This window comes from Neopelma chrysocephalum, unplaced genomic scaffold (assembly GCF_003984885.1).
Source record: "Neopelma chrysocephalum unplaced genomic scaffold, ASM398488v2 Primary Assembly neopelma1_60, whole genome shotgun sequence".
NCBI classification, from domain to species: Eukaryota; Metazoa; Chordata; class Aves; order Passeriformes; family Pipridae; genus Neopelma; species Neopelma chrysocephalum.
This window is the reverse complement of record NW_020897715.1, coordinates 10,822,153-10,837,676: the sequence shown is the minus strand read 5'-3', so window position 1 is coordinate 10,837,676 and position 15,524 is coordinate 10,822,153.

Below are 15,524 nucleotides of genomic sequence, written 5' to 3'. Positions count from 1 at the left end.
TGCTTTCAGCAAAGCATTTCAGCCTGTCTTATACCCAAGCTCAGTGACAGTTTCAGAACAAAACCCAACCAGTCTGCTCTGAGGTCTCCTACCGGCAGAGCATAAGAAATACATTGTTGGAAGTCAAGGAAAGCATCTACTTTTGTAAAGAGCCATGGCCCAAGCCTCACTGTAACTGCCTGCCCTACAGACAGAGCAGAGAAACCACAAAGGTGAAAAATGTGCCCTAAACATCCTGTTAGCAAAAGGCAGAGAGTATCTGCAGGTCTGGGAGGATGGACATGTGAAAAGACGTTTGTGACATGGGAAAGGCTGAGTATTCCTGAGCTAAAACAGTCATTGGAGGGTGGGAATGGAAGCAGACCCTTCAGCCACTCAGTAAAGGGGTCATAGCAAAAAGAAAGCAGAAGAGACTGAGAAAGCCTTGCAAAACATGAAACATAATTTGGTCTTTCATCTCCAGTGATTTGGCATAAACAGCTGAAGAGATGACATGAGCTTCTGAGCTTTTTAGATCTCATATGAAGGTACTGGACTATTTTACTGACCATATACAGCATAAGCCTAATGTGACCTTTCAGATCAAACTCAAAAGTAAGATAGTCATCAGGCTCCCCTCCCTATAAAGGAGGGTTTTCCAGCAGAACTACACTGGTATGGTTTTAACATTACTGATGTTAGCTCCTTATGCACATAAACTTAGTCTTCAGTACACACTCCTTTTTCTGGTGGTGTTTACATTGCTTTGAGCATCCACACAAGGAATTACAGTAAGACTGGCACAAATTCTAACACTGTAATTAGAGTGCTACTGTCCTGCTGGGAAGTAAACAAAAACTGAAAGTCTATCAGAGACAAGAAAGAGCTACTGGTGAGGATCAGGAAAACACTCTGAGAATAGCTCACTCGAGATTGAGTGCATGTGAGTGCGCTCCAGTTATTCTCATGGGATTAAAAAAAATACACTCTGTAGTATCTTCATTGCTTTAAAAGAGTAAGAATACATCCTAGGAGGAGATGATCCAAAACCTTCTCTGAACTTGCAAGCAATACTGAAAATTTGGGACCTTTTTTGTTCACACAGGCTAGTGCCGAGCGTGACTGCACTGCCTTGGGCTTAGGGGAGGCTGGTGTTCAAAGGATAATGCAGGTTGAAAGAAACTTCAGGAGATTCCTAGTCCAATCTTCTGCTCAAAGCACAGTCTACTCTGAAATCTAACAAGGATACTCAGGGCTTTATCCAGTCAGGTCTTCAAAACCTCCAAGGATGAAGGCACTACAGCTCTGGTGGGCAACCTGCTCCTCTGCCTGATTCTTCCCTCAAAATAAAAGTTACTTCAATAAATCCACTCTGAGTCTCTCTTGTTTCAGTCTACTTGGGCAGAAAACTCTCCCAAAACAAAACAAAACAAAACAAAAAAACCCTAACCAAACCAAACAAAACAAAAACCAACCAAAAAAAAAAAAAAGCAAAACCACAAAAAACTCCACAACCCACACAAAACTAAAACATACACACCTCCATGCTCCAACCCCCACACCCTCAAAAAAAATAAATTTAAAAAAAACACCCCAAAACAAAAAAAAACCCAAACACAACAATTTAAGCCATTTACCCAGGTCTCTGTATGAAATCTTTCCTGTAAGGAACAGTTATTCTCAAGGCCCTGTGGAGTCCTTACCACAAGCCTCTAAACAGGTGCAAAAGGAAGATAGTATGCAACCATCCAGCTATCTGGAAATTCAGTTTGTTTTGAAGTATTTTCTTCCAGGGTTGGGAGGCAGAGAAAGGAGGCAGGAATATGAGTCTTTACAGTCACACTAGAACAAATTCTAGCTATCAATAGTACTTTCTTATTTGTGGTAAGAGATCAGGGGAGGACAAAGTGAATGCTGGCTCCCTTTCTGAATTAATCAGGCATTTTGCCATTCACCTAAATTTCATTTCATTGTTTAAATTCCCTTAACGTGTTGACAGATAATTCCAGGCCTGAGGGCAGAACTGAAGGAAGACTGAACCTTACACACTCTTGCACAGGGACATGATTTCAATGGTGAGAAGCTTTCCTTATCTTAGGGTACAGTTACTGATTTCTAGAAAGAAACTGAGTCCTTTCACCTAAGATAAGGAAAGCCGGGAGAAATACTTCAGCTTCCTGTAGCATAGGTGAAAAGTTATTATTAGCTCTTTTCTCTCAGTCCTCAACAGCATGAGGAGATGATGCATCAGCTGATGCTTACCTTTGAAGGCAGCCACAAGCAAATTATTACAAGTTTTCTAACCTGGTCAAAGTTCAAAAGGTTTTGCAGAAGAGGAAGGCTGCATCACAGATTCACAGGAAAGGTAATCCCCATGTGCTCCAATCATTCCAGAACAGCATTTGGTTCAAATATGGAGGGAATCAGTTTAAGAGCTATGTTGTGAGACTACATGCTGGCCCAAATGCACCTCCAAAATGTATGTATTCTTCAATAATGGGCACGCGGAAGCTCTGCAGGCTTACAATGCCCATGTTTGCAAAGAATCATCACTATTAGTCAGTTCTCAGACACCAAATCACTGTGAGGCTGTTGAAATATTGCGGTTATTTTACACCATTGGTAGACAAGCATTTTCCTGCATCACTGAAAACAGATAAGAACACTGCTTTCCTATGGAAGATAAGGGGTTAAGTTTGGGACAAGTATCATAAGGAGATACAGGGGGAAAAAAAAAGCGGAGTAAAATTCTTCAAGCAAAAGCCGCTGCTGCCAAAAGCTCACCAAAGATCAACAGTTTGTAAAAAGAAAATAAGATCCAATATCATGTAGCAATTGCCATATCTGGAACTTCTGAGAGCCCTGTACCAAGTCATCAGGCAAAATATGGCCATTTAGGGTGCATTAATGTGATAGTGCATGCACAGCACAAGAGGAGTAAATATCTTAAGACATCAATAAGTCCAGAAGAAATCAATATGTTTTATATTAACAAAACATCCTTGTGAGAAAGGATGAAGTAGCAGTGAGAAGATAGGTTATTAAAAGAAAGACTTTTTTTAAAATCCAAGCTTATAACCCATGAAATCCAAAACTATCACCAGAAAAAAAATTCAAAACAACTTCATATAAACAGAAGGCTATATGATTTAATTAATGCTGAAAACAGGAAATATTTTAGAAAATAGACATCTCAAGCTCCAGAGCTGCCATATGAATGGAAGTAACAAACGTATTTTCATACAAAAAGGGAAAAAAAAGAAACACACACAGGGGAAAAAAAGGCAAAATAAACCTTTATCATCCCAGGAAGATAATGTAGGGGCAGGGAGTTAATGCATATGCACCAGAAAGTAAAACAGTGTAAATGCAATTAAGTTAATCTGACTCAGTTTTATTTGATAATGAACACCAAAACACAAACAAACATACAGCATACAGGCCATTTGAATAATGCATGCTGTTCTTCCAGTCCAGAGAGAATATTAATACATGAAAGATTAAAAATGTTATTTCTAGGTGGCCTCTAAATATAGAGCAAGTTGTTTTTAAGAAGCATAACTGGGAAAAGAAATGCAGATGCTTAGATTCCTGAGCAGTGCTTCCATTTGTTTGTTCATTAACATTGAACTTGTGCTAAAACCATCCTGAAGATTTTGACAACTAGGCCTCAGTATGGACACTGGCAGTGTAGATTCCCAACAGTGTCTGGTTAGTGGTCATTGGCAAGGATAGGAGGATTCTGAACACACCTGTGCCAATATCAGCCATTGGACTTTTTGCAAAGACTGGCAACAAGAAGACAAAGAAAAACCTGTGGACTTCATCTGCTATTGCACTTGCATACCCACACTTTGTCTGGCTCTGAACAGCCAAAACCCCATAAATGCTGCATTATCCCTTCATCCAGTCTTCAGAGTCATCTGGGCAAGGACTGAATATTTTTGCTTAATATACCTCAAGTGGTTAATCCCATTTTGCAGTTCTCTGTCACTAGCACAGCTCCCAGTCCAGTTCAATAATTTCAGATGTTAGCACCTATGAGTGAAAATTCAGCCCAGGGACAGTACTGATGTGTTGCCACAGCAACCATTATCTATAAACTTTCATCCTCTTGGCTGCCAAGGACCATTTTGAGAGCCTCTGCTCCCCTTCAGTCCATGTAGTATGGGGACACGTACAGGTGCCTTAGAAACTGATGAGCTAAATTGACACTGAGTGAAAAAAAAACAACAAAAACCCACTAGCTTAAGAGAATTATTGTTTGCAAAAATGAGGATGAGTCCATTTCCATTGTATCTATGGACATGAACCAGAAAGGATAAAAGCAGTAATGAGATTTTATTAATTTTTTTTTAAGATTTATTTTAAAAGTAACTGAGAGCTAAGCAAGCCTGAGGAGACAGCTCTAATGCCCAAGCACAGGATATTACATACTCAGCCAACTCATTTACATCAGATCTGCAATGCAGAATTGCACATGTATGAGACATCAAGGCAGTCCTGCTAACCACAACATTCCCCTTCAAACCAGCAGGGGCTTTGAGATGCACTAACCAGAAGCTTTTCCTTACATGCTTTTTTCCTTTAGTGTTTCTTGAGAAATCCAGCAAAAGGGAAGACATGGAGGAAAGCAAATCCTCTGTGAAAACTCAGGGCATGAGGCAAGACCATAGCCCTTTCTCCTCTTAAGGATTCTACAAGCTGGCCAGGAATGCCAAAATATAGGAAATAGGGCTTCCTGGAGGGTGGGTGCTTTTTGATTTGGGGCAGGGTGAGTGGGTCCCCTCTACAGGCCAGAATGGACACATAATTTCCAGCTAGGAAAGGGGTGGTCACACCTAGGGATGACTTAGCTTCCCAGATCACGTATCGATAAGGCTCCTTTTGCAGTTAGTAGCCTGTTGGGTTGCTTTGGGTTGCTCTAAGATTAAATACCATGGTATAAATTATTCTAATTACTCAGTGTAGATTTAGGTACTACAGGACAGAAGCCAGCCCCCTGTCCTGTCAGAGGAATAAAAAACCAAACAAACAAACACACAAACAATCACAAACAAACAAACAAAAAACCAAAACAAAACCACCACCCCCCCAAACAAACCCACAAAAAATCTTCTCAAAAAGAAGCAGTCCTGCAGTCTATTAGCAGACAAGTCATGATACCTTTCTTTCATGTTCTGTGCCTCCAGCTAGGACATTTGTATACCCTAGTACTCACTATCTTTAGTGACTGCTCGAGAACAAGTCTACCAAGTAGAATACATTATCCCATCATTAAAAGCCATCACTTTATAAAAACAAATTTCCTGGGACTGTATAAATTATGCCCTTGACTGGCATGTCAAGCCTGTTGTGTAGATGATTTTCTGTCAGTCTGTTAACTGTCTGATGTTAAGGTGAATCTTACCAGCACACCTCACCCAGCCCAAGGGTCCAGGATAAAGGCTGCTTTAAAAGGCAGAAGCAGATTTAGACCAAGTTCTATAAGCAGCTCTCTGAATAACAGGGTGCAGTAACCTATCTGTAGGCCTACCATAGGACAGCTATAGAACCCCAACTCTTAAACCTATCACTTAAATATGCATCATTATCTCACAGGAAAGGAGGACCCTCACAAGTCTGTAATCCTGTTTCCAATTGTCACTTAGAGTAACTGAACAAAACTATATGCGACCTACCAGAAACTGCCAGCAAAGACTAAGTTTAGCAAGAGATTAGAAAGGGAAAGTGTAGGCTGACCCTTCTCACCTTATATTGCCAGAACCTGCATTCATACAGTCATGCTTCACAGCAGACGTGGGTTTTCTGAACTTTCCTAACCAATTTTGGATGCATTTATTTCTCCAAATTCCACAAAGAAAAAAGAAAAATCCAGTGACTACAAGCTCCACGATTTCACTGTGGGGAATAGCAGTCTTAAAAAAACCTCAAACAAACAACAAAACAAAAACTTTTGGGCATTGCCTCCAATTACATCTCAATAAATAGCAGTAATCTTTTACTGTTCACCTTTAGCATCTCATTTATATCATTCACCCATATCCTACTCCAGTCCCTTCTCTTCCAGGGCAAAGGGTCAAACCAGTTATGCTCTCTTCACATAGCAGCGAGTCCATGCCTTTGACTATTCCTGTTGCCTATTCCCATATTTTTTCTAGCTCTTCTATAAATTTTTTAAGACAGAGTTATTACAACTGGCTGCAGTACTCAAGGGGTAGGTTACACCATTGAGTTATATAGCAGCAGAACAGATGTTTGATTATCTATCTTTCTTTGTAATTATTAACTTTACTTGCTGTGTGCTAACCAGTCTATGAAACATCCACAATAACCCAAGATCTTTCTTAAATGGCAAATTACAGCCCATTTGTGTATATATCTGTTCAAGCTGATTTTTTTTTTCTACCAGAGGCACTCATAGTTTCACACTTATCAGTTTCCACATGTAATATCATCATCTATAACAGATCTAGGTCAGCAGCATAGACAGACACTTGTTCTGTAGAAGCTTGATCAAGACCCAATGCATTCATCACACCAGCTAACAGAAAGCAGACAGAAACTGATGTCGTATTTTAGCCTGGCTGGACAGCGTACAACCTGCTCAGCTCACATTTTATTCATTCCACCTGACTTATTTCTTTTGTATGGACAGTGTGATTTAGGAAACACTTCTGTCACGGGAGTGCAGTGTACAGAGTTTGTACCACTTCACTCTTCAGATATATGCAAGGAAAAAATGCAATTAAAAATAAATACAAAAAATAATTTTTATACCTCCTAACACCAAAATGCTCAATGAGGGCCAGTAGTTATATTTTTTTCTGCTCCATTGCACTCAGGCATGCCTAAACCCTTAGATGAAAAAGCATGATAAATGTCACAGAAGTCTTGATTTAAATCAAGTACTACAACTATGAAGCTCCCCACTCCCTAGTAGTAGTAAGCTGAAAGCATACACACAGATGCTTAGAACAGGAGCCTATCACAGCTTCAGATTCACTGAACATCCCTGCAAAACTGTTTTTTCTAGCATCCTTCTAGCTCTGTCATCAACAAGATGTTCTTTCCATCCCATGCGAGTCATTAAATAGCCATCTAACACCATCTGCTGGATTGGAAAGAAAAAAATTACACCAGCATCTCACTGCCAGGCAGAAAGGAAGGAAAAAATGCCCCAAACGTTAGGAAGAAAAAAATTATACCAGCACCTCACTGCCAGGCAGAAAGGAAGTAAAAAACACCCCAAACTTTGAAGTGTCTGTGGCTCAGCTTTGAATTGGTCCTCTCCCCTCATCCACAATTTATTTCTGTTTTCTTTCCTCTTTCTAAGAGGCCAATCTGGACTGTTGGCACTAACAGGCAGTCACAAACACAAAAAGTTCCCTGCTCTAGATGGAGCAAGTTTTACAGGGGGCTCTGCCATGCAATTATGCTTCTAGATCACTGATCTGCAGACCAGCTTTATCCCTTCCTGATTAAATACAAAGAAAGTAACAACAGGGAAAAAATGCTATCCTGAAAACAAGGCTTCTACAAAGCCAGGATAGAATTCTGCAGAAGTGTAGAATTGAGCTGACTTTCTGTTGAAAATCCAGGACCTCAGCATGAGTCAGAAGCTGGGGATGCAGAGCCTGTGCAGCGAGAGGAAGCAGCCATTACACATTCAGACATTATCTCAGACATCAGCCCTTGGCTTTTAACAGCCTGTACAAAGGCCAAAGTACCAGTTATATCACCACCATGAAAACATACTTTTGAAGACTGGCAGGGATATTTTTAACATCCAGTTAGGCAGCTGCCGGATGCAAGATGATAGCTTTTAATTAGTTATTTATGTACCCCCTTTCTTGTTTCTTCAGGTCAAATTTATTTCACACATCACCTGGTTCCTAACAACATGGGATGCAATGGTTAAGCCTTTTCTTTTACCAAGAAGAAACACAGGCCTGGCTGAAATTACATCAGGTATAAAGCACCCTGTAGAGGCTGTGTTTCCTACTTCCCACTCCTTTTCCTTCGCCTCTGTTTTCCTACTTCCATACTGAATTTAGGGATGCATCACACATTCGACAGTTAGACACCAGATTTTATGTAAGGTCCTGATTTATTCAGCCAGACATTGTGTGAAAGGAGAAGTTCTCTATTGACTCCTATTGCACACCTAATAAATCAGTGCAAGTACTACCACGATTTTACCCTGTGTAGCTAACTATGCATCTGCTCCCTTATTCAAGGTTTTCCTCTGCTCCAGCTTTTTTGGAAGCACCACCAATAATTTAGCAAAACAAATCCCACAGCAGTAAGCAGGCTGGTTCAGACAATGCTGTAAAAGCTGCAAGGAGTCCTGAATCATAGGATCCCCCTAGGGGAAATAAGGTCATTCCTCATGCATCAGTGCTGCCCAAAATGGAAGCTTACCTTCTGTGAGAGAGGCAAATATGATCATAGGGTGAATTTGCTGAAGTATTTCCAGGAGAAAGAGGGTAGTTTTTGTGGCATTATACAAGACACCAGTAAGACTGCTTCTGAAATACTGCAGACAGCTCTGCTCACTAAGTTCAGGGTGGATAAATTTCAACTGAGTCAGCACAGAAAAGGGTTCTAGGACGAACACAGCAACAGAAAATCAAAATACATCAGAGGTAGTGGGGGCATGAAATAAAACTAAACCTTTGCTTGGTTGGCCAGCAAAATTCAGGCTGGGTTTGCAGTTACAAAATAATCTGATCTAACAGCAGCTTCCCATCAGAAGGGCAGCAGTGCCACAGTCCCCCTTTCCCCCTTGCATTGAGCAGGGCAGACCACAAGCTTGTTCTGCTGCTGCATGACAAAGCTGGACAAAGGAAACAGTAGAAACATGCAGCTGAGGGAAAAGCAAGCATCATCTCCTTCAGCAGAAGAAAAGTCAAATAAGACAATGTAAAATGGTCTTAAGAGGGCAATTTATGAAGTGCTGCCAAGCACAGCAGTTCTAAAAAAAAACCCAAACAAGGAAACCCACATCAACACAAAAAACTCCTAAAACTGCACCAAAAAAATGAAAGAAGAAATTGATTTCAGCTAAAGGACAGCACAGCCCAAGAACTAGCATTTATAAACTAATCATAAGCACACTTAGGCTGGAAATAAGCTTTCTAAGTGCCAGTCCTCTCTATAGGCTACTGGGTCCTAACCCTCAATTAATATTCCAAGAAATCTTGATTAGTTTATAAAATGAATTATATTTTCTTTCCAATAGCAAGGGAATAGAGCATGCTCCTGGAGCTCCCTGCCCATTCTATGTTCCTAGGTTGATAGTCTCTTTATACCAATCCTTCTAACAGAGAAACTATCAAACACATTTAAAGGCTGCAGAAATTAATTTTTTTTACTAGAAGCAATGTCAAAAAAAACCACAAAACAAACAGACAACCAACCACAAAACAAACAAACAAAACCCCAAACAAAACACTGCTCAAGGTGACTCAAGCCAAAGATTTGAATAAATCTAGACAAAACATTTTATTGCAAGCTGACAGAACAGATCAAAAGCAATGCGTCCCCTTTGGACATTTGACTTTTCAGGGCAAAATTGGTTCAATTGACCAACATATGTTACAGAAATTGATTTTTTTGCCTGGGTATTCACTTGTGCAGAGAGGAACTTCTATAGCAGGAGACAGCAAGGACCTGAGGACATTCAAACACATCAGATAAAGAACATGTCCAGTTTTCTGTCTGGCAGCTACTCTTTATGGGAAGGTTTACAAATACAGATTATCCACAAGCACATGTGTAGACACACACACAGCTTGTCCTAGGGCTTAAAGATTGGTCTGGAGACCTTAGAGTTTCAAAGGAAAATGCTCAGCTGGTGGCACAGTGGAATTTCACAGTAGCTGAAAGCCTGCCCCAGAACAACTTGGTCCCCTGATCCCCACTAGAGTCATCTCAGCCCTTCAGTCTGCCAGTTATCTCATATGGAGCAGGGCTTCACAATCACACCCATCTCTTGGTTAAACTGTCACACTTCTGCTCTGATAATGCCTTACTCCTCTGGACAAGAGGCATAGCCTACACCTTCTATATTTCATATTTCCTCTGGAACAACTCAGGAATAGAAGAGAGCATAAGACATTTAGAGATACAGTATCCAAAGAGCAAAGTCATAACTGTCATGCAATGGCATATATAAACAGGAGAAAGGCAGGGTTTTTCCAAAAGCTTTTTGGCTTGTTGATTTGGATTTGTTGAGCGTTTTTTGCTGCTGGAATATAAAATACAGGAGGTGTAGGCCATAGCAGAGAGCAAGCACCCTGTGCCTGTGGAATTTGACTCTTTACTCCTTTTCTAAGAGAGATGCTACAGCTGCAGAGATCACAGTAATGTGGGGATACAGACTCCAGTCCTGCTTGTCCTCACAGTGTTTGGTACTCCTGGGTGTGATCCTGTGGAATCTGTAAAGCCCATAGTTCTGTCCTGGTCCAGGTCTACATCTGGCCTGAAATTCACAATTTTGTTTGTCACAAAAGTAAAGCTGAGATGAATTACTTGGGAGATTCCCTGATTTTTCCCAGAGCAACGTTGAAATACAGAAGACAACTTTACCTTGATTTCACTGCAAAGACATAGCCTAGCAAGCAAATTTCTAAAACATTTTAAAGCATTTTCTATGGCACCATCCGCCATGGCAGATTAATTGAATAGATTGTTTCCTTCTAGTGTTTTGGGAATGCTAACAACATCTTATTTAGACCCTGGCCCACACGTTTTAGAGTACCAGGACCACAGTGCTACTGACTCTGCCTTCACTGGTGATACACATATAAACACTCAAGGATCTGTAATTTTTATGCATAAGAATACACCAAAAGGCCCCAGCAAGACAAGGCCTCATTTTGCCAGTGCCGTATGTATGTACATCAAGAGGAATTCCTATCCCAGAGATCTGCCACTACAGAGATTGAAAGGAAGGCAAAATGCCCAGTTTTCAGATAAGAAACTGAGATGTGTGATGCAACACTGTCCCTGTGACAAAAAAAAAAAAGGATGCTCAGTCACTTGAGCTATAAGCCTGTAAGTCATTTATGCAAAGTCCTACAGAGAGTCTATGAAAACTATAGATGTTCAGTCCAGCTAATTCACATCCTCCCTCAGTTCCATCAATAATTAATTTAAAAACTGTGTATCCTTCAATTCACCATAAAAATAACTCATAATTTATGTTTGGATAACTTCTTAAAATGAGATACTTTCAAACCATATAGTAAGCATTAACATCTCTATGATAAGCACGGTTTATTGTTGCTGTAGGCCTACCAGACTGTGACACACAATAGCTACTGCCATTAGGTAGAAATTGTATTTTTGTAACTGTGTTATATTTATACCTATATTTATAACCTCTACTTGTATAACCAGTATATATGGCTAAAATATAAAAATGGTTTAAGTATTATCAGTTGTTACCATGCTCATATTAAGAGCAAACAGAAACACAGAACCCAGATGAGCTGTGCAGAGGATCTGCCCCAAGGATGAGAACCCAGAACCGGCTTCACCACAAAACCACACCTGAGTGCTGAACCAAGCACCCAATGTTGCACCTCAGTGTGGACAACCAGTAGCAGTTATGTTTAAATTTACATAAATATTCACTAATAGCATAAAATTTCAGAATCTTCTAAGTTTTAAAGTGTTGTTAACATTCCTACCAGCTGTTCTTTCCCTGTTTCAGCATTTGCTAAATTCCAGCCAATAAAGCATCAGAGAATGAACATTTCACGGTAGAAAAGGTAAAAAAAATCAGGAGCAAATGGAAATATTGACAGCTAGGCCTAGTTTTCTGGATAACACCAAGTCTTTTTTACGGACTCAGAAGATGTGACACAACTGCTAGGACTGTGGAAACTGATCTAGCACTCAGAAAATTGCTGCCCCCTAAGAAAATTTATCATTACTCCAGTGGTTTATTGAATCCAAATACAGAAGCTAATTTCTTATTCTCGCCCTGCAAGCTGCATGGCCTTTTAGACTCAAACAATGATCCACGTTTTACAAAAATAGTTCATGTCTGTATGGAACACAAAGTTGTAGGTGCTCCAGAAATGTGGGATGCAAAAAAAATCAAATCCAGATCATACTGCAGGGTGCCTTAATGGAACTGTTCCACTGCTGTGGAGAGCCCATACTGAGAAAGCAAGAGGAAAGCAGGAGGAAAGAAAGAAAGAACAAACACAGATTACAGCGAAGTACCTCTCAACTGCAATATACATCTGTCATCCTAGAGAGTAGCATGTGCTACTTTAGAAGGACACCTCAAAAAGCAAAAGATTAAGGCCAGAGCTTACAAAGAACACGGCATACGGTGTGCCCTGTGAGCTGTCTCTCTAACAGGGAAAGAGGAGGATGGAAGGTTCTCCAGCAGTACTACTGACTTCCAGAACTCCTTCAGTGTTATGGCTGAGATACTTTGTGTGAGTATAACACTGAGGCAAGTAAAACAGTTCAGAGTGAGTCACGGAGAGGAGGAGAACATAAGATCCTCCCAGTGGTCATGCTAGATTTTCACTATGAAGCACCCTTCTGCCTCAGCTGGTGCTGAGCCAATGCCCCAGATGAGTACAGAAGGCACTGAAGAGTTTTGTTGGCAAAAGCAGCCTTTACAGATGTTCCCTTGCCTGGGAAGTGTTTTGGGAACCAGGTCGTGGCATTTGGATTTGTTCTGTTCACTTCAAACTTGGCTGAACTGTACCACACAGCAGGGCATTTATCCTGTGCCTTGTCAAACACCCAACCTTCTCAAAATGCCAGCGGTTTTTTGTAACAGTGCATACTAGGAAAAACCAGTTTTTCCACAGCAGGCGAAACATCCTCACTGAACAATCCCAAAAGCACCTGACAATTTGTAAGAATTGTAAGAACTCTTGATGATTTGAGAACTCAGAGCAGACATAGCAGAGATGCTTCTGAGAGATGAAGCAGGCAGACCTGTAGAGGTGGTGGCCATCCATATGGCATCCAGTGCAAGCACAGAGGCAGGATTTCCTGGGGAGGGCAGGTTATAGCCTTCTCAGGGTGGGCAACAGGGTAGGACAAGGCTGTGAAGGGGGAAGATCTCATCTGAGGAAGTTACCTGCTGCTTGTTCTCTGCTGGCAACAGAGCCACAGATATCTTTGTTGATGGGCACCCAGGGCTGGGTTACCAGGAAACACCTGGGATGGTGCTGGGCAATTCAGGATGCTGATGTTTGTCTGCTCTCTGGTTTTCTGCCTGCAAGGCATGATATGGACCTTCCCATAAAACTCCATAGTTGTGGATGAGAACACCTGAAGCCATTTGTTAAGCCCCTCTGTTGGCCTCAGGTGAGGTGTGTGAGCTGGAACAGCCCATCTTGGAAAGAGACCCAGCAAAGTACAGGGGAGGTGACTTTTTGGGATGACAAAATCTGGGCTGCTGAGTGCACCCACCACACTGCACAGAGATGGGCAGGCATCAGCCTTTCTTGTTGTCTTAAAACCAGAGCTATCTGGGGAGCTGAGGGCTGCTCTCCGAGGGAAAAACTTCTGCACAGGTCCTTGGGTGTAGCCAGAGGTGCTTTCTTGCTTCCCTGGGAGACCCCTGCACAAGTACAAGGAAAATAAATGCCAAGGGAAAAGCCTGAGACAAAAGGCGCCTGCCTCAGCCTGGAGGGAGATGCAGCTGGGCGGTACCAGGAAAGGGTTGGAAAGCTGAGGAGAAACCCTGATTCAAGAGCAGCTGAAGCCCAGAGAAGGGATTAAAGGGCAGCAGCCACCCAGCACAATGTCTCTCCCTCCCCCCTTGCTCAGCACTGCTCCCAGGATCAGGGCCACTGAGGACCTGCTACGGGAGCAGAAACTGTGGCATCAGAGGCGACCAAGTTGTCTTAAATTTGGGGGTTTGGGTTTTTTTGTTTCTTTGGTTGGTTGGTTGGTTGGTTGGGGGTTTTCTTACCCTCTAGATCTTCTGCTTTTATTAACCACTTCCCCCCACTTCTTTTTGAATATAGTTAAATGGGGTGTCACACAAACCACTCTGCAACCTCATGTTTAGTAGCTGGGTACAGTGCTAAAGCCCTGCAGAAACTAAAAACAAATGGCTGCTCCCTCTAATCACATGGAGATTTGTATGGAGCTGTGTCCTCAAGCCCTTGCCCTTTGGCTGTCCAGGTGGGAGGCCTGAGGGGTACAACCCATGAATCCAGTATTGCTTCTGTCAGGACAAAAACCTACAGTGTAGACCCTGTAACCTAGTTAAGTTAAGAAATATGAACTATGTCATTAATATCAGGTAGTATATCTACTCTGGAGACCTCAAAAGAGCTCTTCTAGTGAATTTCTTTTCCACAAAGTGAAGAAGTGACTTTGTCAAAATATATAAAAACTGGGAAGGGAGGCTGTTTACTCTCTTCTCTTGCTGCCATTTCAGTTACTGCTTACAGCAACCACTGAAATATTCATTCAGATATTTTTATTGTGTGCTTTTCAATGGCAGGGAGAAATCTGCTGGGAAACAAGTGCACTATAGGTGCAAAACCAAATCCACAATAATGGCTTATACAGAGGGAAACAGTTTTATATACAGTTTAAGGGAATCTGCCTCCCACAGAGGAGAAGCGCAGCCAGCAGCCCAGCTTGTTACTGTGCTTTAGGGAAGTCCACTGCTGGGAAACGAGATCTGCACAGCTAAAACCGCAGTTTTTTCTTGTGAACAAGTAGCAAAAGCTATCTCCAGTGCTTCCACTGCTTAGAAGTAATCTGTCCAAGCCAGATACCAAACCTCCAATTCTTTATCTAAGCGGCAAAATCATAGAATCACAGAAGATCCCAAGTTGGAAGGGACCCATAAAGATGGAGTCCAACTCCCTGCTCCTCCCAGGACTCCCCAGTGCCAAACCCAAGATCAGCATATTCCCTGCTGTCCTCAGGCCCAGGGGCTTTGGGCTACAGATGCCAGTTTGTATGGAGACAGGGCCAAGAGTAGAGAGCCAGCCAGGGGTGTTTTTATCCCTCCATGCCATTTCTCAGGCTTGGGCTAAATCAGATTGTCTGCAATGACAAAAACTTAGCCTGTTTCTGAAATCTCAGAAGTTCTTGCCTCCTGTAATGTGGATCATGGTTTCTCTTACAGAGGTTAGGAAGAAAAATTACTTTCCCTGTTCACTTTGATACTTTTTTGTCCTTTCAATCCCATGGGACTACCAGGAAAGCTAATTAGATTTTCTCCTAGATTGTTTACTTCTGAAATGAAAATGCAGTTTGTGTAACACCTTTGTATTACTGTAATGCAGTATATGGGATAACTAAGAAATTATCCAGCTTGTTAACCATGAAGGAAGCCTTGCAAGTCCTGGAACACAGAGAAGTCACCACTTGTTGTTTTTTAGCGTCTATAGCCATCTTATACAGACTCTGTGTGGTGTGTCTGTGGGGAGCTAAACAGCCAGAAGAGGGTAGTATAAGTTAGTTAATAAACCTCATTTGTAAAAAAGAGGTATATTTGAGAGAAACACCTGGTTACATTTCTGGCTGCAAGGTAG